Source organism: Protopterus annectens, chromosome 7.part0, assembly GCF_019279795.1.
Source record: "Protopterus annectens isolate FY-2018-M chromosome 7.part0, PAN1.0, whole genome shotgun sequence".
NCBI classification, from domain to species: Eukaryota; Metazoa; Chordata; order Ceratodontiformes; family Protopteridae; genus Protopterus; species Protopterus annectens.
The window spans coordinates 600,427,931-600,454,673 of record NC_056739.1 but is presented as its reverse complement, the minus strand read 5'-3'; the positions used below and the strand labels follow the sequence as shown (position 1 = coordinate 600,454,673).

The 26,743-nt window shown below is 45.9% G+C and overlaps 1 protein-coding gene across 1 annotated transcript in view; it reads left to right on the top strand.

Annotated features, from left to right (window-relative positions):
- Positions 1–26,743, top strand: part of CSK (C-terminal Src kinase) — a 2,395,116-nt gene that overhangs the window by 30,991 nt on the left and 2,337,382 nt on the right. The window lies entirely within an intron of this gene.

Sequence of the window (26,743 nt, the reverse complement as noted above, 5' to 3'; positions counted from 1 at the left end):
ATTTACCGTTCTGGGTGAAGGCTCACTTAACCTGGTCGGTATCTACATCTACAGCTTTTCAGGCCAGATTGTCTATGGATGATATTTGTGCTGCGGCTACTTGGGCATCTCCTTGCACCTTTGTTACTCATTACAAGTTGGATGTGGTATCTAGGGCAGGTCTTCCTTGGTTCCACAGTGCTCAGGAGTATTTCCCACTGAGCCTCCCAGGATTTAGGTGCTGGGGACGCTGTCCCACGGGTAAGAATGTAGTAGATTGACTACATAACATCAAGAAGTTATGTACTCACCATAACGTTCGATGTATGTAGTCCATCTCACCTCACATTCTTACTTACCTCCCCCATCCTGGAGAATCTGGAGGTTAGGTCTGGTTTCAGAGCTCCCTTCATTCTTGGTTTGTTCTTCCTTCCCTTAGGTGGTGTTATGCATGGAGAATTGAGTGTTGGTGCTCGCAGCAAACTAGATCCGCGGGTAGAGAGCAGTGCAGCATGGGATACCATCTTAGCCCAGCCAATAGAAAGACTTGGAGCTAAAAAAGTACGGCCGAGTCGGAGCCGACATTCGGCTCTGAACCCACTGGTAAGAATGTGAGGCGGGATGTACTACATACATCAAACGTTATGGTGAGTACATAACTTGTTTTCTAGCAAAGCACTGAGGACAGAAGTCCTTAAATAATGAAACATATTTGAGTTTCAGACTGGTATCCTTCATAAAATGCATGCTAACACACCTCTTGTTATTTTGGCAGGCTTGTAAGTTTTTAAGAACCATATTTAAAACCTGTTCCAATTTTTGGGCCTTTGTTCCCCGTATTATTTTAGGCTTTTTCCAGATTGCTTACACTAAGAGGTTGAGAGGTATGGCCAGAAGATATTTTTTTAGAAGATGGTAGTATTTGTGCTGTTTTCAAACCGTCTCCTCTGAAAGAAAGGAAACGTTGTTTAGATTTAGACATGCTCTGTGCTACCTCTGTAACAACTGGTCACCACTCCCACAAGACGGGAAAACATATTGGACCTGATCATCACCAACATGGGGACTCTATGTTCCATACCAGAGGTATACTCCTCATTGGTAAGATCTGACCATAAATTAATCACTATGGACATCCATATCCCGTCCCCACCCCCAGCAAGGGAAACCACGGTCAGAAACTTCTCAAAAGCAAACTTCCCACTTCTCAAAACCGAGGTGGAATCCTTCAAAGCCCCAGGGCCAGTGGAAAATATAGCCCAAACCGCAGAATCCTTTACAAATGCATTCTATGGATACCTACAAGAATGCATGGATCGTGCTATCCCAAATAAAACCAAGACACACTCCTCCAAAGGCAGGAGACCTGTCTGGTGGACCCCAGCCATAAATAAGCTGTACAACAGAAGGAGGAAGCTACTACATGATAGAGCAAAATCCCTGAAAGGGAAGGCAACTCTGATCAGTACTAGCAAGAAACTACGATCCCTCATAAAATCATCTAAGGCTAGCTTCGAAAGAAAAATTGCACAAGACGCTAAAGATAATCACACGGCTTTCTTTAGTTATGTCAGAAACCTGGGTGGAAACTCCGAGATATGCTCTGAGTTAGTGGAAAATGACAAAAAATACACTGAACCCACAGACATTGCCAACATCCTGGCAGACAGGTTCAGTGCAAACCCCCCCCCCCCCAAATGAGAAAATGACTATCCCAACAGAGTGTAGCCTCCCTGACATCACAGATGCACAGGTGAGGGCTGCCCTCTCCAAAGCAAAAAACACCGCACCAGTGGGACCAGACGGTGTCCCGGGCTGTGTTTTACATGAGCTCCAAGATGAACTGAACCCTCACTTAAAATTACTGTTCAGTCTCAGCCTTACAACAGGATATGTACCCAAAGAATGGCGACAGCAAAGTGGTCCCACTCCATAAAGTTTCCGTGGTATAAGCCTAACTAGCCTGGTCTGCAAAGCTATGGAGCGTATCATAATGGAACTCATAAACAAAGACATTGGGAACCTCCAAACACTGGATCCTACCCAATTCGGCTTTAAGAGCAGATTTTGCCTCTTGAACCTGGTCAATTTCTTTGAAACAGTCACCAAGGCCATAGACTAAGGGAAGGTAGTCCACACAGCGCACCTTGACCTTGCAAAAGCCTTCGACACAATACCCCACTCGGGCATCCTAAATAAGCTCACCAGCTTAAATATCAACCCCTATGTCACAAGATGGGTTGCAAACTGGCTTAGGGATAGAACCCACATGGTCAGTGTCAAAAGATTTTAATACTCTTAACATATACTGGAAGAATCACGCAGATAAAAGTAAGCAAAAGGTTTATTTTACATGCATGGAGACATGCTACAAAGTACATGGTATGTCAGCAGTCTAAATTCTGTACATTTCACATGGGTTTTTATACCCTCTCCTGCACGTACACAGTGACTGGTTACTAGACAAGGAATTTCACTCAAAGCTATAAATTCACATCCTGGAGCCTTAGATGGTCAGGAGGTCAGGCACAAAATAAGCTTGTGCCTGGATCAAGGTATCATCTGTGCATTCCTCTTTGGTCAGCAAATCCTTTAAAAGAAAAACAACTTATTTTAGCTTATTTATTTGCACGCAATGCAGTTTCACATTTTAACCCTTACTATACATGATACAAAGATGTTGAACACAAAGATTCTTACTACAGTCAGAATTGCAGGTGTCATGTCAGACTCTAAACCAGTTACAAGTGGCGCCCCACAGGGCTCAGTCCTGGGACCTCTCTTGTTCGGTATATATTTCTCTGAAGTACAGGCTAACACAGGAGGACTATGGCTGACAAAGTTTGCAGATGCCTGCAAACTAGGGGCCATAATCGACTTGCCGGCTGACACAAGCATCCTCCAAAAAGGTCTCACAGAGATAACTTTACCCGACACCTGCTACAATTAGAAAGACCCCCAAAAGTACCTCACCAAGAGGATCAAGGGGCTCAACAGATGCCCTACGAGTTAGGCTAAAAACTCCAGCTCTACTGAGTTGCTTACCTCCTACTCAGAGGCGATCTGTCCCTGACGTATAAAGCCATGTCCTACCCAGAATTAATGGAGATGCTCCACCTCAAAAAATCCAAACCATCAGAACTACACGCCCAGTGACTTAAACCTCAGCACAGAAATAAATAGAACATGCTGAGGGACAGATTCATATCCCAGAGGCTCCCCTCACTCTGAACAAAACCCCAATCCATGTCAGACAGAGCCCCTCAATGACCCTCTTCAAGAAGAATCTTGACGCTTGATGGGAGATCGTAAATTTACCACTGGGATCTCTTCTGTGTCACTGCTAGACAGAGGCATGGTAAACTAACCTTAAATGGCTATCTTCTGTGACCTACTATACAGAGGCACAGTCAACTAATCTAAGAAGGGTGGGCAAAGCCAAACACACTCTGGCTAGGCTTGTAATGCCCTAGGGCAGATAGCCAAGTATCAACCTATGAACTTATGTATCTGTTTAAATCTATATATTTTACGTTGGAAAGTGGAACATAGGAGGTTAATTTCAGTCCAGCAAAACTTCAGAAAATAGCTGTACTTTAAATTACTTTATGGCTGTGCAATAAAAGATATCTTTCAGTTTCAATGCAGCAAGGAGATCCAGTGTCTAAAACTATGGAGCTTTCTGTATTGTCTCTATGGTGAAATAATTATAGACTTGAAATGTGAAGGGATGTAATTGTTTTATGACTTCCAGTATCTGCCAAATATCTGAGGCCTGTGTATTTCACAGGTAGATGCTAAATACTGCTAGTTTCCAGCAGTGGGGGTTTCACCTGGGATAGAGTCAGATAACAGGAACTGACGTCATTCTGCAAGCTATCCCAGCAGTAATATTTCAGATATTAATTTAATAAGTCTCTTTGAGAGACGCAGTGTTCTGTATCTGGTTTTGGACCTGACCAGAAGACCCACACTACACATTCACCTTGCTCTTAAGTAAGTTAATTAGGGTATAGTAATTCTCCTGGATTCAGTCAGGAATATAGTGAAGCATAGTTAAAATGGTTTTATTTGAGACTGTTCTATGTGTTTTAAATATTTCCTGTAGTTTTGAACTCTGTCACTGGTATATATACATATGTATATATATATATTATATATATATATATGTGTGTGTGTGTATATATATATATATATATATATATATATATATATATACGTATATATGGGTTCATTTGAGATCGACAGGCTATATGATCGACACTCATTTGGTCAACAAGCAGATTTGCCCTCCCCAATGTTGTGCGACCCTGGAGTTGATATATATAGTTAGGGGTGGGGTGCACAGTCCCCACATAACATGCTTGTCCACCAAATGGATGTCAATCATATGGCCTGTCTACTATGTGAAGTAGACCCATATATATATATAGATATATATATATATATATATATATATATATATATATACATATATAATATGTATATGTACATAAAATATATTTAAACCTTTCATTGTGGCTGATCTGTCTAGAGCTATTTAAGTTCTGAGAGTACTTGCATATTTACTTGGTGACACTGTATAGGCCACTCCTGATGGCCTTGCTCTTGGTCAAGCTACCATTTGTATTAATATTAATATTACAAAGTAAAATTGGACACCTTTGTTAAGGGCCTTAAAGTAGCTGATAAGGAGATGGCTGGTGGCAGTGATAACTAACTTTTATAGTCTGGGTAAAAGGGGGCATAGCTAGTAAACCTGTGCCAGCTTTTCCCAGGTGTGTGTACATGCATAAATCAAGCCTCAGAGTGTGTGTTTGAGCTACTTGGGCAAGGACATGAAGCACTGGTTGGACAGAAAGGGTGATTGAGGTCTTGGCTTGGCCACTTAGCTGAGATCTCAACTCTGTAGCTGTGCCAGTGGGAAGTCTAATTGGGAGCTGGAGAAAGAGGGAGAAACCAGCCCTGGACTTGACTGTGCTTTCTTTGTGCTCTTAAGGAACTGCACCTGATGCATAGAGCTGCATCTGGAAATACAATGTGTGTACCTGTTATCCTCCCATTGTATGCCCCTCAGTGTTGCCAGTGGTTAGGATTGAGGCTCATTGTTTACTGGCCCAGTGGTGGGTCGTGACAGAAGGCCAGCTGTAACCACTTTATTATTGGCATCAACATCAGTGACCCAGCTGGAGTCAGTACCTCAATTTAGAGACTCCTGACTTGACCTCAGCATTGGTGTTGATCTTTTCCTTGGGTCTCAGAACTTCATGTGATCCCACTTTGCCAGGGCCATTTTCAATCCCATTCTCCTTGGGGTGAAATACTCCATCCTCAGAGTCAATGTTTAAGTATTCTACATTGGGGTTACAGACCTTGACTGGTGTGTCAATGGATGCTTTGATCTTAAGGGTTAGGGACCTATTACTGGAAGGATGGGAAGTTCATTTTTCGCTTCTACTTTGGACCTTTTGGCATATAAATGTATTCTTTAATGGCATATGTTTGTGTTTATGACTATGTCATGTACTTTGGTATTATTGTATTTAACTGTATATTGTCTACTGTAACTGCTGTCTTGTTTTGGAGTTGTCTTCCTTGGAGTCCACTGAACATGGGACATTACAGCTGGACATTGCTAACAAATGTAAAGGAATAAGTACATAACAAGCAAATGTCACCTTTTGGATTCAATCCAATTCATATGTGCCTCGTGTGCATTATTCTAAGCTTACTGAGGTTATCAAATTGATAATACAACATACAAATTCAACTGTGATTAATGAATTCAATTTTGAATTTGAAGATGCATAATAGACAATTTTTGTCATTTTAACAGTGGTCCACAGTACATAGGACAGGAATACAGAAAATTTATCAGTTTAGGCAAGTCACACCAACTCCACTTCATGTTGATGGGCAGGCAGGGTCAAGTGGAGAGAGAGGTATTGATGGGCAGGCAGGGTCAAGCGGAGAGAGGGCTATTCCAGCAATTAAGTATTTCATGAAAAACAACAATCAAAAAAGCTCTGAGAATTGTCATATTGTAGTTTTAGTGTATAGGCACACACCATTGCTGGTGCACCCTTACCAGCCCAATTATTAATAAGCAGAAAGTGGGACAGTAATTGACCAGCTGTAAGACTCATACCTGAAAAGCATCACAAAGTAAAGGCTGGAAAAATCATCACTAACAGAAATATTATTATGACAGAAACTACAGAGGGGTTACCAGATTTTAGGTTGTAGACTTAAGAAATTTCACATTGTATAGCAGATGTATCTCACAAAGCAGCAAAGACAAACTCTAACATAGTTTGTGGGGAAGATGAAAAAGTATATCTCAAAACCATAGGAGATAACCAACCAGAATTCTGACCACCCCTACTGTTGAAAGGAAACAGATGGTGAGAGATACTCATGTCCTTTTTGTTTCCATGAGAAGTGTAGTGCAAAAATAACATGCCGGTAAAGAAGACTGGATATCCAGTATAAACAGTTCTGTTAAATGCTTGTGTGGATCCCTTGAGGTTAACTGTTTCCACTTTGAGTTTGGGGCCATTGCAGGCTTCCTTGCATTGACATCCCACCTTTATAATTCAGACACTCGCCCAAGGACCTTCTTTTTCTGTTGTTCCTGCCCTCCACCCCCATCTGGACAGGACTGAGTCATCAGTGGTGCTTTGTAGGATGTAATTGCATTGTCCAGATCGGAGTCTTTTCTCTTTCTCTCTCTCTCTCTCTCTCTCTCTCTTAGGATTCCCCGTTCTCAGACCATTGAGCAAGGCTGAGCGTAAGAGGAAAAGCTTGGATTCAGCAGAATCTTCCATTCTGGGTCTCTGCCTAGGACCAGGAGGTTGATTCTTTCTCCTTTCTGCTTGGTGGAGATTTTGAAGCTCATCAGGACTGTGGCCAGTTTGCATCAGTCCCTTTTGTTGTCTTCTTGGGTGGTTTCCCTTCTGATGAGATGGTTCAGCTGATTGTGGATAATGCTTGAGAGAGAGAAAAAAAAACAAAAAAAATGATTGCTGTCCTACTAAAGTGGCCAGATGAAATCCTCTGGCTGCCCAAAGATTGCTCTGCTTGGTTGCAGAACCTTTTTGTGAGCTCCTTTGTTGTTTTTGCTGTCCTTTAAAAAGCCATGAACCAGAGGCCAAACTTGTACATCCCCCAGAACCAGAGGCCAAACTTGTACATCCCCCAGAGAGAGAGAGAGAGAGAGAGAGAGAGAGAGAGACACACTGGGGTGAAGTGTTAGGCATCTGTGTGTCCATGTTTGTAGAGTCAGTCTCCATTGTCTTTGGATTAAATGCCCCCTCCCATAGTCTTACTTTTGGATATTCCGCTAAGGAGTACAGAGCACGTGGTTTCTTTTCGAGTGGTCACCCACCCGAGGAGTTTTTTTGGTAGAATGATCAGGGGTACTACCTGGCCCCCTTCTTTTGGAGGGTAATAGTCTTGCGCCTGAGGCATTTGTTCAGTGCATTCTCTCTCTAGACTGCTAGGAGCTGTTTGCTCCTTCATCTGCCTGAGCGGCTGATTATCCCACACAACAGGTGGGAAGGGACATAATAGTCAAGACTAGTGCATTCCTTTTATAATTCCACCCATGCTGCAGTCTCCCACTGTCATGGATGATGTTCTTCCATTTCACTGTTGCAGTATTCATTACAATAGGGATCCCCTACTAAGGGCAGCCCAACATCCAGCCAGTATACCAAAGCCTTTAGGTTGCATTTAGGTATGCCGACCAAACCCTTTTAAGTTGCATTTAAGTATGCCGTATGTCACATGTATGCTCCACATGTAGTGTAGGGCATAAAGGTGACTTCTGAATGTACCATCCTGGGAACTTCTTTGTTGCCAGTCCTAATGCCATTTTTGATCATTGTGCTGAACGCCTGTTGCATTGTTGGTTCATCAAGCTGTTGCAGATAAGTGCCCCATTGGGGTTCTTTTACTTGTATATCTTTATTGTTGCTTGTGGGGTTTCAGGTCACCCAAGAAGGGTAAATGCCAGTGTGGGAGATGGATTCCACGTAAAGACTGCCACTAACAGTGTCTGTTTTGCTTTGGAGCCTTACATGGCCAAACATCCTGTTCCATCGGTCAGGCCTTTGTATCTAAAATCCTTTGTAGTAGACTATGTTCTTTGACACTTTATCTTGAAAATCAGCATCTGAAGCTTCTTGAGAAGGGCACGATGAAGGAAACTTCCCACTCAAGGACAGCAATCAAGGAAGAAGGCCAAGAAACCTAAGCCAGAATCTTCTGATGTTCAGCCTCTGCCAGATGTCTCTCCAGATGTGAGTCCATGTCTGGAGATTTGCCCAGCTTTATCGCTGGATTTCTCTGCCACGACCGGGTTGGAAGCTGGCGGGAATTTTGACTTTAAGCACGCATGCCTGAGGAGGCATTGCAGACTTCCATTTTGGATGTTCTGGGGGAACTCCGGCTGATTTATCTCTGAGGGACCTAGGGGTGTTCCTCAAATTTTAGTCCGAGAAGAAGTCCCTACTGCCATCATTGAATGCCATCTTGGGTCAGAGCCTTCCAAATTTTATAAGGCAGACATCCCTTTGAAGAAAAAACAAAAGATTAAACATATTACACCTGATTCTAAGGATCCATAGAGTGAATAGCAGTCCTTCACTCAGGGCTTGTTCAGTGCTTTGATGGCATTGAAACCTCCACAGGGAGTTTCAGTTCCAACCCCTCTCCCAGTTCTCTGCTCCCCTAAAAATACCCAGGGAACAGGATTCCTCAGTGGAGGAGCCGGATTTGCTTACCCTTCTTAGACTTCTCCTGTGGATTGTGGATCAGGAAAAGAGGAATCTACTAGTCTTGATACTCCCTTTGAAGCGATTTCTTTTGGGGCCATGATTTCCAGGATGATTCAGTTCTTTAAATGGGTTTTTGCTCAGGTTTCTGAGGTACAAAAAAGGTATTATGATTTGTTGCAGATTGATTTTCCTACACCTCCAGCTGTTCCTCCTGTTTTGACTGCCTTGGAAGTATTTCCCAATGCTTCTAAGGCTCCACACTCACAGCCCTCTTCTCCCAAGAAACATGAGAGATTCTATAGGGTGCCTGAGGACTAACTATTTGTACAAGTGTCCTTCTGCTGACCCCTTGGTCATGCCTGTAGCTTCTGACAAGCCTTCTCAGTCGCCTCTTCTCCCAAGTTACTGCCTCTGATAAAGGTAGTAGGTCCATGGAAAGACTAGGGAAGAATGATTATACCTCTTCTACCTTGGCTTTTAGGGCTATTAATTATCAGACCCATATGTTCAGGTGTTTGGCTTGCCTCTCAGGTTATCCTCCAGACTCTTAGGAAAAACGCCTGACTTCCCCTGTTAGGGACTTCCTCCCAGGTGGCCTGTTAGAATGACGGGCCCCCTGGGAGGAAGTCCCTATCAGGTGTAGTTTATGATGCAGCAGTTACTACTTCTAGGGCTGCTGCATTTGTGGCAGTGATGAGGACATATTGTTGGCTTTGTACCCTTTGCCTGATGATGTTAAGGCTAAGTTGATGGATGCTCCTCTAAAAAATAAACACTTGTTTGGCAAGGCTGCTGCTGATTCAAGTCTTGTTAGGATAAAACTTACAGGATCTTAAACATGTGATCTGATGAAGGGACTTCATTTGTCAGCAACCTGTGGGTCTTGGATCCGACATCGGATCCGAGCCGGCAACTTGTTTCATAGCTAATGGATCCGAGCTCCTAGCTCCTCCCCTCACCCATAATCCCCTGCCAACCCTCCATGACCTCGCATATAGTTTGCCGCGCTTGTGAGTAGCTGGATTTTTCAGAGCTCTTAGCGACTTATTCAGATAAGTGTATTTTCTTCCTTCCTTTCTGTCTTTAAATTTAAAACGGTGTGTAAGTGTTAGGTTCCCTTTATTATTTGTACCTTTTACATAGTTTTTTCCCTCCCCTCGCTGGTCGTTAGTGAGTGTGTGTGTGTTAGTGTTTTGGGGCCTGTGTGCTTGTGTAGTACTTTTCTTCCCTCAGTATGGCAGAGGCCCCAAAAGCCATTTTTTCAAAATGTACCGAGTGTGGCCATAAGCTCTCCCCTTCTGATGGCCATACTCAGTGCATTCGGTGCCTTGGGGTTGAACATCTCTCCTCAGGCTGTGCCATTTGTGCAGCTGCTCAACCCTCAGGGCACTGAAAGAGCGGAGGTCCAAGCTGGTCCTGGTGGGACTTTTGCCCCGGACTTGGCTTCGCCCCGCCTCCTCATGCGGGCACTACCACAGCCTGTGGTGATAGCCACTCCTGCCCCCCTTCCTTCGTCCGGGACTCAAACTCCTGCTAAAGCGCCGGTGGACAGGGAGGCCAGGAGGGAGAAACTGAGGGAGAAGCACCACAAGCGGCGGGCCGAGGCCTCCGCTGCCCTGCCGCTAAGCGGGCTTTTCCCTCCACAGCTTTTAGGTCTCCTCCTCCCTCTGCTCCGATCTCCTTGTTTCTCCCCAGGACCCGAGGAGGAGGAGGCCGATCTCCATCGAGGCGACATTCCAGGCCTGCCTCGGTGGCCTCATCGAGATCTACTTACAGTATGTCAGATGCAGACTTGGACCGGATGATGGGAAGGTTCATCCAGGCCCAGCTGCAGATGGGAGTGCTTTGCCTCCCCACCCTTCAGGGAGGGAGCTCGACACCCTTTGCTCCAGTTGCTCTTCTCCCACCCACTCCCGGGTTCTGAGCGCTCGGAGCCGGGCAGCAGTGGAGCCGGGGTGGGTCGGCCAGACGGCATTTGGTACTGGATCGACCCTGCCTCGAAGTCTGTCGGATCTGACCTCTCGAGCCGTGTCAGCTTCGGATCCAGGGATTCAGTGTGCCTTCGGCTCCGCCCAGGTCGGAGCACACTGATCCTTCTGATCCCACTGTCTCGTGCCGCCGATCCCTTCATCGGATCAGAGTGGGAGTCTGCTCTCTGAGCCCAGGAGAGCGGTTCCCCTCGGCCATGTAGTGGAGAGGGCTCTGTCGAGCATCCGGACCCTCGACCCTTGTCTCGGCTCCACCCTGCACTCCCTCTCTGCTGGGCCAGGCTCATCACCCGCCACAGGGACAGCCTGCTTCGATATCCCAGGATGTTCCATTGGAACAGGATGTTGCTGGCGAGACCTCCTCGGACAGCCCCCCCGAGGAAGTGCCTCAAGAGCACAAGTGTAAGAGGAGGCACGTGGACTCCCTGAGTCCTTAACCAGGACACGGACTTGGATGAATGGGAAGGCTCCCAAGATCACCTCCTGAGGATGTCTCCTGGAGACATCATGGAAATGCTTGGGATCAGGTGGGTGGTCTGCCCCCAAGGCTTCCTCCGAGTCCGTGTTTCTGGAGGCATTCAAGCAGGCCCAAGTCTACCTCTTGGGTGTCCCCTCCGGCCGACCCCCTGGTGGACCTTATTACCACCAGGGCGTGGAAGGACCCGGACACCATGGAGCCAGTCCCTAAATGCCCGGACAGGATACTGAGCCCCCCGCAGACCGTCCCACTGGAGCAAGGGTCCCCCTGTAGATGCCATGTTGATGGTGGCCGCCACGAAGAGGGAACTAGCTCAGGAGAGCCCCTCAGTCCATCCACCGAGCAAGGAGTTCCGCTCGATGGATCACTTAGGGAAGCGAGTTTTTAGTTCAGCGACCTTTTCGTAAGGTCCCTCAGCTATATGGTACACATCATCAGGATGCAACAGGATCTTATCAAAGAATACGCTGCTTCCCCCCCTGAGTCCATGTCGGCGGAGGACAAACAGTTGTACTCCACCCAACTATCTCGAATACCTCTATGCGGCTATTGTCCCACGCCATCAGGGAGCCGCTAGAGCTAGCGTGAGGGGCCTAGTCATGAGACGCCAGGCCTGGCTCCGACATTGTGACTTTGCAGAGCCCTTTTAAAGCCGCCCTTTTAGAACGCCTTTCGATGGTTCTGCCCAGTTTGGCAAAACGGTTTGTGAGACGCTAGTCCAGAGCGAGAAGGACGGGAAGACTTGTTCGCCATCGGAGTCCGCTTCTCTACTCCCCAGCGGTCCTTTTCAAGAACCAAAGGGGTCAGAAGAAGATGTGGTTCCAGAAATCGAGCATTCCCAAACCGGCCCGACAACCAGTCCTTCCGTGCCAGAGGACCAGAGGGAGGACACGGCCCCAGGCGCAGAGGGGGTCCGAGGAAGTGTGGCTCCAGAGAACCCTTTTCTGACCGCCCCACGCAGCAGCTCCTGAAGGGTTACCCGGCTGCTCCACCTGGAGGCAGTCAGGGGCCGGAGCACCTAGCGGCATGGGAGTCCATCACGCCAGACCGCTGGTGCTTCGAACCATGTCCAGCTGGTACAAAATTCCAATGCTTCATGTCCCCAAAATCAGGAACCTCCCATGTACCACCCGATCAGAGGGAGGCTGCAGCCGAGAAATCCAGCAGCTGCTAGGAAAACAGCCATCCAGCCCATCCCCAAGACCAGCTTGGATTAGGTTCTATTCCCAAGTTCTTTCTGGTGCCAAAAAAGATTTTAGGGACTTGGAGACCAATTCTAGACCTTTCCCGTTTGAACCTGCTCTGTAAATCCTCAGGGAAAAATTCAATGGTCACTCTTCTGATCTATGCCTCCCTCCTCTCTACGGGGGAACCATTGGATGTGCTCTATAGACCTCAAGAGGATGCATACTACCACATTCTAATGGACCAGACGCAGTCCAGGAGGTTTCTCCGCTTCTGGCTGGGAGCCAATCACTACCAGTTCAGGTTCCTTCCCTTTGGCCTCACCACAGCCCCCAGGGTGTTAAACTAAGCTGTGTCAGTGCAGTGATAAGCAGCCCACCTGAGACTCCAGGGAATGCAGTGTCTTCCCAGCACCTGGACGACACTGGCTCCTGGACCGCCTCTAACAAGCAGCATCTACTTTGCTCGCGCCAGAAATTCAGCTTTCTCCTACTTAGTTCTCTCACTCCAAGATCACTTAGCAATGCGGACAAATCTTTCTTGTTCGACAATAAGTCATAGAATTTATAGAGCCAGAATAGACACCAGAGATCTAATGAGCCTTCCTTGACTTCGGAACTAGGACCACGAATTTGCAACTTCATGTGTGGCTTATCGTGTGCAAGAAGCCCCACCGGCGAATTGGTCCTGGGGCTGGGCTCCACTTCCAACCTTAGCCAGGCTTCCCAGCATTTCCCCAGCCATACATGAGATTATTGTCTTCTCTCACAAGTCCACAACTAGAAAGACATATGCTAGCAAATGGAAATGTTTTTCTCTTGTTGGGCATGAGGCTAGGAGCGTAGATCCTTTTTCAGCCCCAGTCCATGAAATTTTTGATTCCTAGCACAACTTTTTCATTCTGGGTCAGCTTCTGCTACAATCAGGATTCAATTGGTGGCCATTTCTAACTTTCATGTTGGGTTGTCCATTTCAAACATTATGTCTCATAAGCTCTTGCAAAGCAACTTTTTTAAAGAGTGGGACTACTCTCCTTAGACACTCCAGTGAGAGATCCCTCCTCCTTGGGACCTTAATTTAGTACTAACCTCATAGTATGCCCCCTTTTGAACCTGCAGCATCCTGCTCCTATATTAAGTTTCTATCTTGGAAAACACTTTCTCTGGTGTAGCTATTACTTCAACCGAACACGTCCTCTGAACTTCAGGCACTATGTGTTCATCCTCCATACTTGGTTTTTTCATCAGGAAAGGGTTGCTCTGAGGACTAATCCTCATTCCTTCTGAAAGTCTGCTCGGGAAAACAATTTAAAACCAATCTTATTGACCTTCTACTGTGTGTTTTCCTTTAACCACACCAACACTGGACAATTCGTTTTTTTTACTTGCATAGGACTAAGGATATAAGGAAGTCGGACCAACTATTCACTTTCCTTTTACACTCTAGGCAAACAAGGTCTCCCAGTTTCCAAAGTGACCTTATCCAGGTGGTTGTCTCACATTATTACATTCATTTATCAATTGAGAAAATAAAGAGTTGCCTATCAAACCAAAAAGGTCATTCTACTAGTCTCTTTTGGCCACCTCTGTAGCCTTCCCAATGTAGAGCTGCCCATGGATTCTATCTGTGCAGCTGCTACATGGGCAAATCCTCATTCCTTTATTTCTCATTACATGCTAGATGTGGTCTCCAGGAGCAGAGCTGACTTTGGTTCCACTGTTCTAAAGAGTCTGTTCCCAATGACCTATGGGATTAGATGAGTGCTAGGGACGCTTGTCTCAACCAGCAGAGCGAGCGATGATAGTCAACTTTAACATAAAAGAAGTTATGTACCTACCATAACATTCCATGTTAGTTGTCTTCATCTCGCCTTCTTCTTCTTGTGTCCCACCTCCATCCCCTCTTCTACTGGATGGGGAGGAGTTTTGGTTTCACTGGCTGAGTGTTCTCTGGTTTGTTTCCTCTACTGACTTACAGAGTACTTGACAGGTATGCGCTCAACCTGTTTGGTTTACACAGGTTGATTCTCTAGCTATGTCTGGGGGTTTAGTTAGTACAAACAAGATTCTGGGTAGCTAAGCTGCCAGGCATCGTGGGAAAAGGGGTAGCCTCTTCTGCGCCAGTAAAGCAGCTCTCGAAGCCATATAGAAGATGGTCGAAGTCAGAGCAGAGGATCGGCTCCGATCCCAACCAGCAGAGAAAGAAGCGCTTAGATGAAGACAACTAAATATGAAATGTTATGGTAGAGTACATAACTTCTTTTTTTATTGCTTTGGTTATAATCTTATTGTTTTAGGGGAGTGTTAAAATATATTTAATATATTGTGTGGTTTTATTATTTATTTTCAGTTTTGATTACTAGGAAGTCCACTGGGCCTGAAAGTGCCCATTTTCAGTGGAGGCCCGGGGAGAAAAGCTCCATAAGCAATACAGTAAGGGTTACATAATTTATAAAGGTATAATACATGTACAATATTCATACAGTAAGGGAATGCAAATGCATAAAAAGTATAGCATACAACACAGTTTACAGGTGTTTGCATTCAGAGCAAACATGATCAACTGTCTTTATAATAAAAGATCTAAGGTTCTTGTGTTATTATACTAGTAGGGGGGAGACAGTTTGCATACAGTTATTTACAATTAAGTAAGGTATATTCTTAATGTACGATCAATAGAGTAATTTGCTATTTACAATATATACATACTTGGAATTATTATGTATATATTGTAAATGCTGAAATTACCTCTATTGATGTAATGAGAATATACCTTATAATTTAGAACTCAACTACATACTTGGAATTATGGACTTCCACGGTGGTGCAGCGGTAAGCGTTGTTGCCTCACAGCAAGAGGTTCTTCTGTTCGATTCTTGGCTTGGGAGTGCCTTCTGTGTGGAGTCTGCATGTCCTCACGGGCGGTTGAGTGGGCATTGAAAGATATGCATTGAATGGGGTGTGCCTTGTTGAAGGTTGGGCGCCAGGCTGGCAACTCGACACCATAAAAACAACTTGCCTAATTAGCGGACCAGAATTCCGCTGTGGTGACCCCTAACCAGGAAAAGCCGAAAGACAAACAACATGCTTGGAATTATTGATGTTAAGTTGTCTATCTCGCCTTCATTCTTGCTGGATGGGTTCGAGCCGACCGGCCCGACTCGCCACTCTAAAAGCTCGAGAGTTGGTTCCACCGCCTCGAGGCTCCCCATATATCCCACAATGCTAGGCGAGAGTTACCTCAGATCTCGCTTTGCCGCTACAGCTTCGAGATTGGTTGCTTCTACGGTTCCTGGTGAGTGTTAGCTTTTTTCTTCTAAAAGTTACTCTTTTTACCTTTTTAAGTTAAATTCTCCTTAGATTAGTGTAGATCATGAACTTTATCCCCACCCTAATTTTTCCCGTTCTTGTCTAAAAGAACCTTTGGTTCTTCCTTGGGCCTTAGGCCTTCTCTTCCCTAAGGGAGTGTTTGTGTAGTTTACTATAATTTACTACATTTTATTGTACTTTATTTCTAGTATCATTACTAAAATTGTTATATTTTCTGACAGGGTATAACTGGTGTGTTTGAGTGTGTGTTTGTATACACCTGTCAGTTAGGCAATGTCTAAAGAAGCAAAGGTCTCAGTTCAAGAAGTGTGATGCGTGCTGTCAGAAAATGTCTCTGACAGGCAGCTCACACTTCTTGTGTCTATTGTCTGGGGCCTTTGTACCTGCAGGACTCCTGTGCTGTTTGCCATGGCTTCAGCCCCAGGGTCCTGCAGGAAAGAAAAAAAACAAGCTAATTCTGAGGAGGTTTGTTGAAGCCTGAGGATTCCTGTCTGTCTCAACAGGGAAGCCCTCTAAGACATCGAGGTCTTCGGCCCGGCTTCTGAGCCGAGACCTCAGGTTGTTCAACCTTTGCCTTTATCGGCTCCGCTGAGCCGATAAGTCTCCAGTCCACAGTTTCTGTGGCTCCTCGCTCCGGCTGGAGCCGAGGTTATTGAAGTACCCGTGTCGCTCCGACCAGATCTTGGAGCCGACAACCAGAAAGAGATCAAGGTCACCATCTATTGGCTCCGTTCATTCGGCTCCAGGTTCTCCCTGCTGTCTGAACGGGCCAAAGGTCTCATTCCTCTAGGTCGCCGAGGCTGTCCGATCATGACCTTCAGAGGGTAGTGGTCGACTACTTAAGTCTGAGGCACTAGCCCAGATGCTTCAGAGCGCCGACTCATCAGTCGGTGCCTGCCCCGGTCCATCAACTCTTTCCTCCTTGACTCTTTTGAGTTCGGAGCCGGGCCGTCGGAACCGAGACTGAAAGCATTTCCGGGCGAGACAATTGTCTTGGCTCCGTCGTCGGCTCCATTTTCTTCTGTGGAGGAATCTCGGCGCCGGACTTCCCTCGTCGGCTCCGAGGGGTGAGTGGCATCGGACCCTTGTCCGACCCCCTCCCTCTCGGTGCTTCCGGCCTGGTGAGTTCGGCTCCGACATCGGCCTCGAGCCATCACTGTCGGTGCCGAGGGGTTCTTAGCTCCTCGGAGCGGGGACCTCTGGCTCTGCCTGACAGGGGTGCATTCGAGGTCATGCGGTGTGTTAGAGCCTGGCTCTACTCCACAGTCGGCTCCGTCAGCCCCTCCTTCGATGCTGCCTCAGGGTAAGTCGACTCACTCTCATCCCGGACCGCAGAGGCCAGCTCCTCAGGAGCCCCCTGTGGGATTTCATCCTCTTCGAGGCCTCTCCTGATTTACAGAAGAGCCCTCGGAAGAGGAAGTGCAAGAGGAAGCACATTGACTCACCTGAGTCTATCACGTCAGACACAGATCTGGATGATTCTGAGGGTTCCCCGTTCCCCTTCTGAAGATGTCTCATTTGCAGACATTCTGGAGATCCTTAAACAGAGGGGAAATTGGCCAGCCCTCAACCCTTGGAGGCGAATCTGTGTATCTTGAGGCGTTTGGCTCTCGTCCTTCCACCTCCTGGGTGTCCCCCTTGACCCCCTCATGCAGGTGGTTGCTAAGAAGGCATGGACGGCTCCTGATTCAGTGGACCTCCCAGGAGACCCTCCAAATTCATCACAGCTCCATCAGACAAGCAATTTTATCAAAAGGAGTTTCTGTGGATGCTATGGTGGTAGCTGCCGCCACAAAGAAGGAATTGGCTGATCCTTCAGTGCCTGTCCATCCACCTAACAAGGAATCTAGGTCCATGGATGAGTGCGGAAGCCGGATGTTCTCCTCAGCGACATTTACCATGCGCTCGGCTGAATTACCTGTGCCATTTCACTCGTCTTCAAAGGGACTTGATCAAGGAAGCGGTGAAATGTTGAAGGACCCTACAGCTGCGGGTTTCAAGAGAAAATGAACACGCAGCTAGCTATCCTTAATTCCATTTCCAACTCCTCCATCGCCTCCTCTCTTATGCGGCCGATGGAGCGAGCAGAGCCGCAGGAACAGGGTAGCCTTCGTAGGCACGCCTGGATGCGGCTATGCAACTTTGCGGAACCTTTCAAGGCGTCTTTCACTTAACTCCCTTTGATGGATCATCTCTTTGGTCCTCAAGTGAAAGAAACACTGACTAGGTGCGAGACTGATGGCAAGACCCTTTCTGCCGCCGGAGTCCGTCTTTCGACGCCTACTAGGCCTTACCCCAAAGGACAGAAGGGCGGAAAGTTGTGGTTCCGTAAACAATCTCAAGGGACTTAGCCTGACGCACAGAGTCGTTTTCCTACCAGAGGCAGAGGTGGGAATAACAATGGTAGACGATAAGCCCTAGGGGCAGGGGGTCCGCAGAACCAGGGCAATCGGAAGCCTTTCCTGACAAGCCCTTTCAGCATCCCTGAGGTGTTGCACGACTGCCCATCTTGAGGCAGTCGGGAAGATTGTCACTGTACCCAGAAGCCTGGCTATCCCTGACTCAAGACAAATGGGTACAGTCCATCATTTCGAAGGCTATTCTATCCCCTTTCTTCGTTTTCCAAATCAGTCAAAAATCCCTTCCAGATGTTCCACCGCTCAAAGGGATATAGCAGCTTTGGAAATTTCAAAACTGCTTGCAAAAAGAGCAATTCAGTCAGTGCCAGCAGACCAACAAGGATCCGGAATCTACTCAAGGTTCTTTTTAGTTCCAAAACAGGGGACTGGAGACCGATTTTGGATCTCAGTGTCTTGAACAAATCAGTCAAGAAAACAAGATTTCGGATGGTCACGCTGCAATCCATTCTTCCCCTTTTGGGCAAAGAAAACTGGATGTGCTCTATAGACCTTCGGGATGCGTACTATCACATAAAAATGAACAGAAGATTCCTCCGCTTCAGGCTGGGAACCAGTCATTTTCAGTTCAGGGCCCTGCCCTTTGGTCTCACCACTGCCCCAGGTGTTTACCAAATGCATGGCAGTGGTAGCTTCTCACCTGAGGCGACAAGGTTCCAGGTGTTTCCATATTTGGACGACTGGCTTCCTCACAGCTCCCACCAAGCATCTCCTTCTGATGGCTAGAGATTATACTTTTCGCGTTTGTCAAAAACTGGGTATTTCAATAAATTGCGAAAGAATCTGTTTTGTCGCCTTGTCGTACTATTACCTACATAGGCAAATTTAGATACTATAAACATGTCTGCAACGCTAACGAACCAAGGATATCAGACATTCACAAATTGGTGTCACTTCTTCTCAACAACAACAGAGCCAAAGCCAGGTTAGTTCTAAAGGTGTTGGGAATCATGGCAGCGACCATACCTCTCTCCCATTGGCCAGATACCACATGCGGATCCTTCAGTGGATGCTTTTTCTCAATGGTCGTGCCAGGAACTTCCAATGTCTCACACCATTATGATCACGCAAGCGTGCAAAAAGCATCTCAGTGGTGGATGTCTTCCCCCAGCTCCTGTCGGAAGACCATTTGTTCCACCTCCTCCGGTTGCTACTCTGACAACGGATGCCTCCCTGATCGGGTGGGGGCATTATCAGGGCAGGACAGTCCAGGGCACATGGCAGCCAAGCGAATGCCACTTGCACATAAATGTTCTGGAGATGAGAGCAGTGCTTTTAGCGTTGCAAGCCCTTCAAGACTCTCTTCCCTTGGGAACGATTGCAATCCAGACAGACAATATGTCTGTAGTGTGGTACATCAACAAACAAGGCGGAAATCCAGATCATACCCCCTGTGTCGAGAAGCACTCAGACTGTGGCAATGGGCGATTTCTTCTCAGCGTTTTCTGATAGCGCACATCCCGGAAGTCCAATCACATTGCGGACAAGTTGAGCAGGGCTATACTCATGCCTCACGAGTGGTCTCTGAAAGACTCTGTAGTGAGAGATATTTCTCAAGTGGGGTCAGCCTTGCTGCGATCTTTTGCTACTCCCCAAAACAGCAAGTGCAGAGAATACTTCACTCTATTCCCTTTACCAGGCCAGCCCAGCAGGGACGCTCTAGTCCAAGTTTGGCCAGGGACTTCTGTATGCATTTCCTCCTTTTCCTCTGATCTCTCAAGTAATACAGAAAAGCTATCGCTCAGAAGGCCTCATTGATCCTCATTGCTCCTTACTGGCCTCGACAAGTGTGGTTCCCCTTTCTACATGGTTTCTCTTGAGCGACCGTGGAGTCTGGACCTAGTTCCAGATCTTTTGATCCACCAGTCGGGTCAGTTTCATCGCTCCCTCCCCTCTCTGAACCTCACTGCTTGGTTCCTCCAGTTCCAACCGTGTGCCAGGCTTCCTCAATTATCTCACTCGGTTAGAGATATATTGATAGCTTCCCATAAATCTTCTACTCGAAAGATTTATTTGAGTAAGTGGAAACGCTTCTCATATTGGGCACAAGGAAAGGACATAGATCCTTTCACCGCTTCCATCCAACTAGTCCTTGATTTTCTAGCTGAACTCTTCCATGCAGGTTCATCTCCATCTACTCTTAAGGTTCAATTGGCAGCTATTTCTAATTTTCATGTGGGCATTTCTGAATCTGCCCTTATGTCCCACAAACTTGCAAAGCCTTTTTGAAAGGAGTTTTTCTTCTCAGACCTCCTATAAGAAATCCTCCTTCTCCTTGGGACCTAAATTTAGTTCTTGCTTCTTTGATTCTTTCCCCTTCGAACCTGCAGCTTCATGTTCCTTAAAATTATTATCATGGAAAACTCTCTTTCTGGTGGCTATCACATCAGCTAGAAGAGTTTCAGAACTTCAAGCACTCAGTTGTCATTCTCCTTATCTCTTATTCCATAAGGACAGAGTTTCCTTGAACTAACCCGTCCTTTTTTGCCTAAAGTGGTTTTCAACATCAAATCTAAACCAATGCATTGACCTCCTGTCTTTTCGGAGTATTCAAATAGGTCTGAACAAAATTACACTGCCTGGATGTTCATGATCAATTAGGTATTACTTGGACAGGACGAAACAATTCAGAAAATCTGATCAGCTGTTTGTCTCCTGTCACGGAAAGCAGAAAGGGACTTCCAGTTTCAAAGGTATCATTATCCAGATGGCTAACATCTCTGATTACCCTTGTTTATGAGATTAGACACCAAAAACTGCCTAATAAACCTAAAGCCCATTCCACCAGAGCTTTGGCTACTTCTCTAGCCTTCAAGACAGACTGCCTATTGACACCATTTGTGCAGCGGCTACTTAGGCTACTCCTCACACTTTTATTTCCCATTATAAGTTGGATTTAGCTTCTAGGCATAGAGCTAATTTTGGTTCCACTGTTCTCAGGAGTCTGTTCCGTTAGGCCACCCGGGACAAGGTGCTAGGGGCCAGCGTGGTCCCCTCCAGCAAGAATGAAGGCGAGATACACAACTTAACATATAGAAGTTATCTTCTTACCATAACGTTCCATGTTAGTTGTCTTCTTCGCCTTCTTCTTCGTCCCACCCTCCTTCCCCCTGGCCTGGACAGACCTAGAGGAGTTGTGATCGTGACCTCTCTTTCTACCACCTCTTTCTTAGTCATATGCTATTATGCATATTTCTTTTTCAGGATGTAGGTCACCCTTTTCTTCCTGCTGTTAGAGGTGGATTCTTTTTACAGTTGTACTGTTATTTATATAAGCTGGGTTAGCTTACAAACGAGATCTGAGGTAACTCTCGCCTAGCATTGTGGGATATAAGGGGGCCTCGGCGGTGGAACCAACTCTCGAGCTTTTAGGTGGCAGTGGGGCCGAGGTGGCTCGAGCCCATCCAGCAAGAAGAAGGCGAGAAGAAGACAACTAACATGGGCGTTATGGTAAGAACATAACTTCTATTTATATTTCTACTATTTTTTTTTGGGGGGGGGGTATTCCGATAAAACTAAGGCAGCTCTGGTGGCATAGGGGAGTAGTACACTGACTTTGACTAGGGCAACCTGGGATTGATTAGTGGCTTGGGAGACTGACTGGGATGGCTTGCGGATGATCCTTTTAGCCAGTTGTTGACAAGGACACAAAGGAACCCTCATGGCTGTCTGAATGACTGTCCACTCTGGACAGCTCTTGCCCTTACATTGGATGAAATCCCAGGGAAAAGGAACTAATATATCAGTGTCTAACTGGGGGGGGGTCAACGATCAGCAGACATTGGACAAAAATCAACTAGGAACAAATTCTTAGTGATGTCATATCATGGTTTCATTCTATGTGGTTTCAATCACTAATTCTGTGTCTTTGTACAAAGCTGCTGGTACCTGGAGCTGGTGGAGTAAGACCATCAGTTAACTGCTGTAACTTGGAAGGAGTTGATCTTTTAATGAATGTCTTTTCCTTCTGTGTGATACCCATTGTTACTGCTCAAAAAGCTGAAGGTAAATGTGGAAGTTGATATGTACATCTGGTTAATATCTTTATCCACAGTGCATTAAAGTTGACAAATAAAACATGCTTGAATCTGATAATTAATGGCCTTTCCTTCTCTGCCATCCATTGTGCCTGATCAGAAAACTACAAGTACAGCATGTTAGTAGTTTTATTTGCATTGAGAGATTTGTATGTTCTGTGCACTTGTAGGATTTTTAGTTTAGCCCAACCAAGCATGGTGCTTGTAAGAAAATTCAAAGCCACTCTGCTAATGTAATGACACCAACTTAATATTATTTTAAATAGTAAGATTATTTTGTGGTTTGAAGTTTTAGAGATTACATTAACTAGTGAATAAATTTACAAATTAATCTATTTCGGTTTTATAAATATGATTCAGTGGTGATGTGTTCTGCCATTAGGATATTTGTGTTTTCTGTTTGGTGTTAATATGGTCCTTGTGGAACTTTTGGTCAAGAAAAGCCTGTGTTTGGTTGTAAAGCCTTCTATTAAGTCGCATTAAGGGTGGACTTATTCAGTAAGTAATTTTATTTCACTGAAGTTAATGTTCCATTATTTTTGGCATTGATCAGTTGAGGTCCATTCATGAACCCAAAGGATGACACAATACATCTGATTGCTGTAGATACAAGACCTGTTCCTGCCTTTTGGGTTTTCAGCTTTGCTAAAATGCTGGTGGTCCATTTTAAGATGGACTAGTTGTGTATTCAGTACATCGTCTGTCTTCGTAATTGCAGGTATTTTTAGAAAGGCAACTTTTATTACAGCACATTTCTTTCTTTTTTTGACTTTTTCTTTGCAGTAAGTAAGTAGTGTGTTCACTACATCATATGCCAGGTGATAGATGCATTGATCTTATCTGGATCTATAATTTCCTAGAAATTTTTCATAGAAATTGAGGCAAAATGATAATCAATAAGACTACTAATATTTAATTCAATAAGCAGTAATTGCTCTCATTTAGTGATTTTCTGCAGCACTCTATCTCAAGATTTCAGCCTAGCTGTCCCCTGAGATGAGAGTGGGTAACAGCAGACAGCTCATGCTAATATTGTTTTATAAGCTTGTCTGATTTTTGAAATTGAGGAGGAGGAAAATGCAGCTGTAGCAAAACATTTTCCTAGTTTTGCGTCAGCTTTTTTTTGTAGTAAAAAGCAGCTTGGGATGCAGAAGCAAACGAGAATTTTTCAGACTTACAATGTTATTTATATATATATATATATATATATATATATATATATATATATATATATATAATTTTTTTTTTTTTTTTGTGATTAATGCTCGAGTAAATAGAATGCTTGGGGCAGAAAATTTTGAGCTATTGTTGGAGCTGAGTCCCTGTCATCACTAGGATTAAGATCTGCAAGACCTAGTCAAGGGTACCTTCTCTTTAGCCAGGTCACACTCCAGTCCACCAGTCCAGTTTATGATATTGTTGGAAACTATTAATTGATCTGACATTCCTGTATGAAGGTTGCTTGTTTCTGTGCTTGCAGGCCAGTTTCATATTTTCCCTTACTTTTCAGATTTTTTTAAAACCATAACTGTAGATGGGCTCCCTTCTCCCCTGTAGTTTACTGCCTTTTTGTATTTATGGTACTAATTTGATTGGTGTTCGGCAAGGATAAGTAACAAGACCTGCAGTCTATTAAGACGAGTGAGTGTGGAGCGAAGATTCCATCTCAGGATAAGCATATTAGATGTGAAAAATGTTTAAAGGGAAGCATATCTCTCAACTGTTCAGAGGTTTGCCTCATATTTTTGGTAATCTGTTCTTCATAAAATTTGTAGATGTTATGTAGTCCAATCTTGCCTACATTCTTACCCGTGGGTTCGGAGCTGAATGTCTGCTCCGACTCGGCCATACCTTTTTAGCTCAAAGTCTTTCTATTGGCTGGGCTAAAATGGTATCCCATGCTGCACTGCTCTCTATCCCCAGATCTTGTTTGCCGCTCATGTAGCTCGGATGGGTTCTCACTCTTGGCTGTGGCTGAGTACCCTTTTTCTTTATCAGACAAGTTTTTTGCAAAAAAGCTATTTTCATAGCTATTGTGTGTGTTCTTGTCTGTATTGTGGAAAAGTTGTGTTTTTGATGTTTTTTTCTGTGGTATCCCACTAGCTGTTTCCAACGGGCTAGGCCTGTTTCAGTTTCCTTGTGTTATAAAAGTTTCCCGGGACTAAAACCATTTAAATTAGAGGAATTAGTCCTTCCCCTTTTGTGTTTGTGTCTGAGGATCGTTTAACTTGGAGATCTTGTGGTATTCTGTTTGTTTGTTGTAGGCTTTTTCCCACCTTGTGACTGTTTGACCGTTGGTTGATTTTATTCAGTGGTTAATTGTTGGTTAACTATGTCCAAAGATACTAAGGAGCACAAGCCCTTGGGCTTCAAGAAATGCTCTAGGTGCAGTTATAAAATGTCCATTACCGATGGACACTGTGTATTGTCTGGGAGCGATTCATCTCCAGGAGTCGTGCAGTTTCTGTCATGCCTTTAGTCCACAAGTTGTTCAGGAAAAGAAGAATAAATTGATTTTGAAGGGACTTCTGAAACCCTCCTTCGAGGAGGGACTGGAGAGTGTTTCCAGCTCTAAGGCAAAATCCTCAAAAACCAAAAGGAGATCTCCAGCTCCATCAGTCTCCTCGGAGCCACTGGAGAAAATAGCAAAGTCTGCTTCGACATCCTCGGCTCTATTGTCCCTGGGGCCGCAGGAAGTGTCAGTTGTTATGGAACCTGCTTCGGCTCCAGTCTTCTTGGAACCTGTTCAGAGTCGATCGCCTAGCATTAGACCAGTATCCCCTCCTTGCAGGTCCCCTTCAGAGAGGAGGTCTCTATCTCCTTCTCTTTCCTCCAAATCTTCCAGGACCTTATCAGATTTGGACGTCGATAGAGTGGTGCAGAGACGACTTCAGTCACTGGTACTGGCAAAATTGTTCTCGGCTCCGACCCAGTCAGCCGGGCCGGTCCCTCAACCTGCTTCGATACTTCTCCAAGCACATCTCAGCTTTTGGAGCTGGAGTGCTCGGCTCCGTGTGATGTCCCCAGGTCTGTTCCGACAGCACCTCCTGGCTTATCTGTGCCGTCAGCTCCGACCCAGTCGGCGACGTCCATGGGGTTCAGGACTCAGGATTCTTGATCGGATCCGAGGGAGAGGCTTGAGGCACCTCTCTGCTCCTAGTCTCCCTCTCTGTGCTTTGGCGCGGGGAAGTCTGACTCCTGTCTTGGCTTCGGAGGCTGGTCGTTCTTCGGACTCGGGAGGACCAGCCTTCGAGGCCATGCAGAGTGCGATTGGCCAGGTCGTCAGCAGCATCATACGGGTCTGTCACTCTGTCCCCTACTACACCGGTGCAGGTCTCTGATCGCCATCCGTCTCTAAACAGCTGAGCTCCAAGGCCTCAGGGTACCCTCACGAGTGGTCCCCACATTTCTGAGGGCCCCTCAGAGTTTTCGCCTGAGGAACCACCCAGAAAGAAGATGTGCAAGAGGAAGCACATAGATTCCCAGGATGAGTCTCTCACATCAGACACCGACCTCATGGAATCGGAGGGGTCCCCTAAGTCATTCTCTGAAGATGTTTCTTTCTCTGACATCCTAGAGATTTTGAAACAAAGCGGTGACTGGCCATCCAAAGCCCCCTCCGAGAGTCGGTCTTCCTGAAGGCCTTTGGTGCTCACCCAGGAGGTGGAAGGCTATCTCCACCCTTGAGCTTCTGGATTTGGTCTGTCGAAGGGTGTGGGGAAACCCTGACTCTGTGGAACCAGTCCCCAGGAGACCCAATAAATTTTGTCTGCTCCTCCTGATAAGGATTTTCTGTCCAAGGAGTCCCTGTGTATGCCATGGTGGTGGCAGTGCAGAAGCGTACTTTTCTTTGGCAACTTTTACCTTACGGTCACTGAATTATTCGTCACACTTTACATGGCTCCAGAGAGATCTCCTCAAGGAGCTCGGAGATACTCTCATGGGTAATGTTTCTGAGGCAGTGGCCCAGACGGTCAATGCTCAAATGTCTACCCTCAATTCTATTACAAACTCCTCCATGAGGCTAATCTCCTATGCAGCTGAAGGAGCGAGTAGGGCAGCAAGTTCAGGAGTTGCTGTTAGGAGGTAGGCCTGGATGCGCCTTTGTCATTTCGCTGAGGCCTTCAAGTCTTCATTCACTGATGCCCCTTTTGATGGTTCCTCTTTGTTCGGAACCAAAATGAAAGACACTCTCACCAGGTGCGAGCAGGAGGGAAAAACTCTGTCTGCCGTAGGAGTCTGTTTTTCCCTTCCCTCTAGGCCTTATCCCAAGGCTCAGAGGGCTGGCAAAATGTGGTTCAAGAAATCAGAGTTTTTTTCCCGGTGCACAAGGTGAGCCCCCCTCCAGAGGCAGGTGAGGGGGTGGTTATTCAGGGAGATGCCGCCCTAGGGGCAGAGGAGGCCCCCCGCAACTTGGGAGACCACAATTCCTGTCGTGGTTCTCCCTACCGCCGCTCCTGATGGGAGGCCCAACTGTGCGTTTCCGGAGCCAGTCGGGGGTCGAATCTCATTATACTCTGAGGCCTGGCAAAACATCACCCAGTACCAAT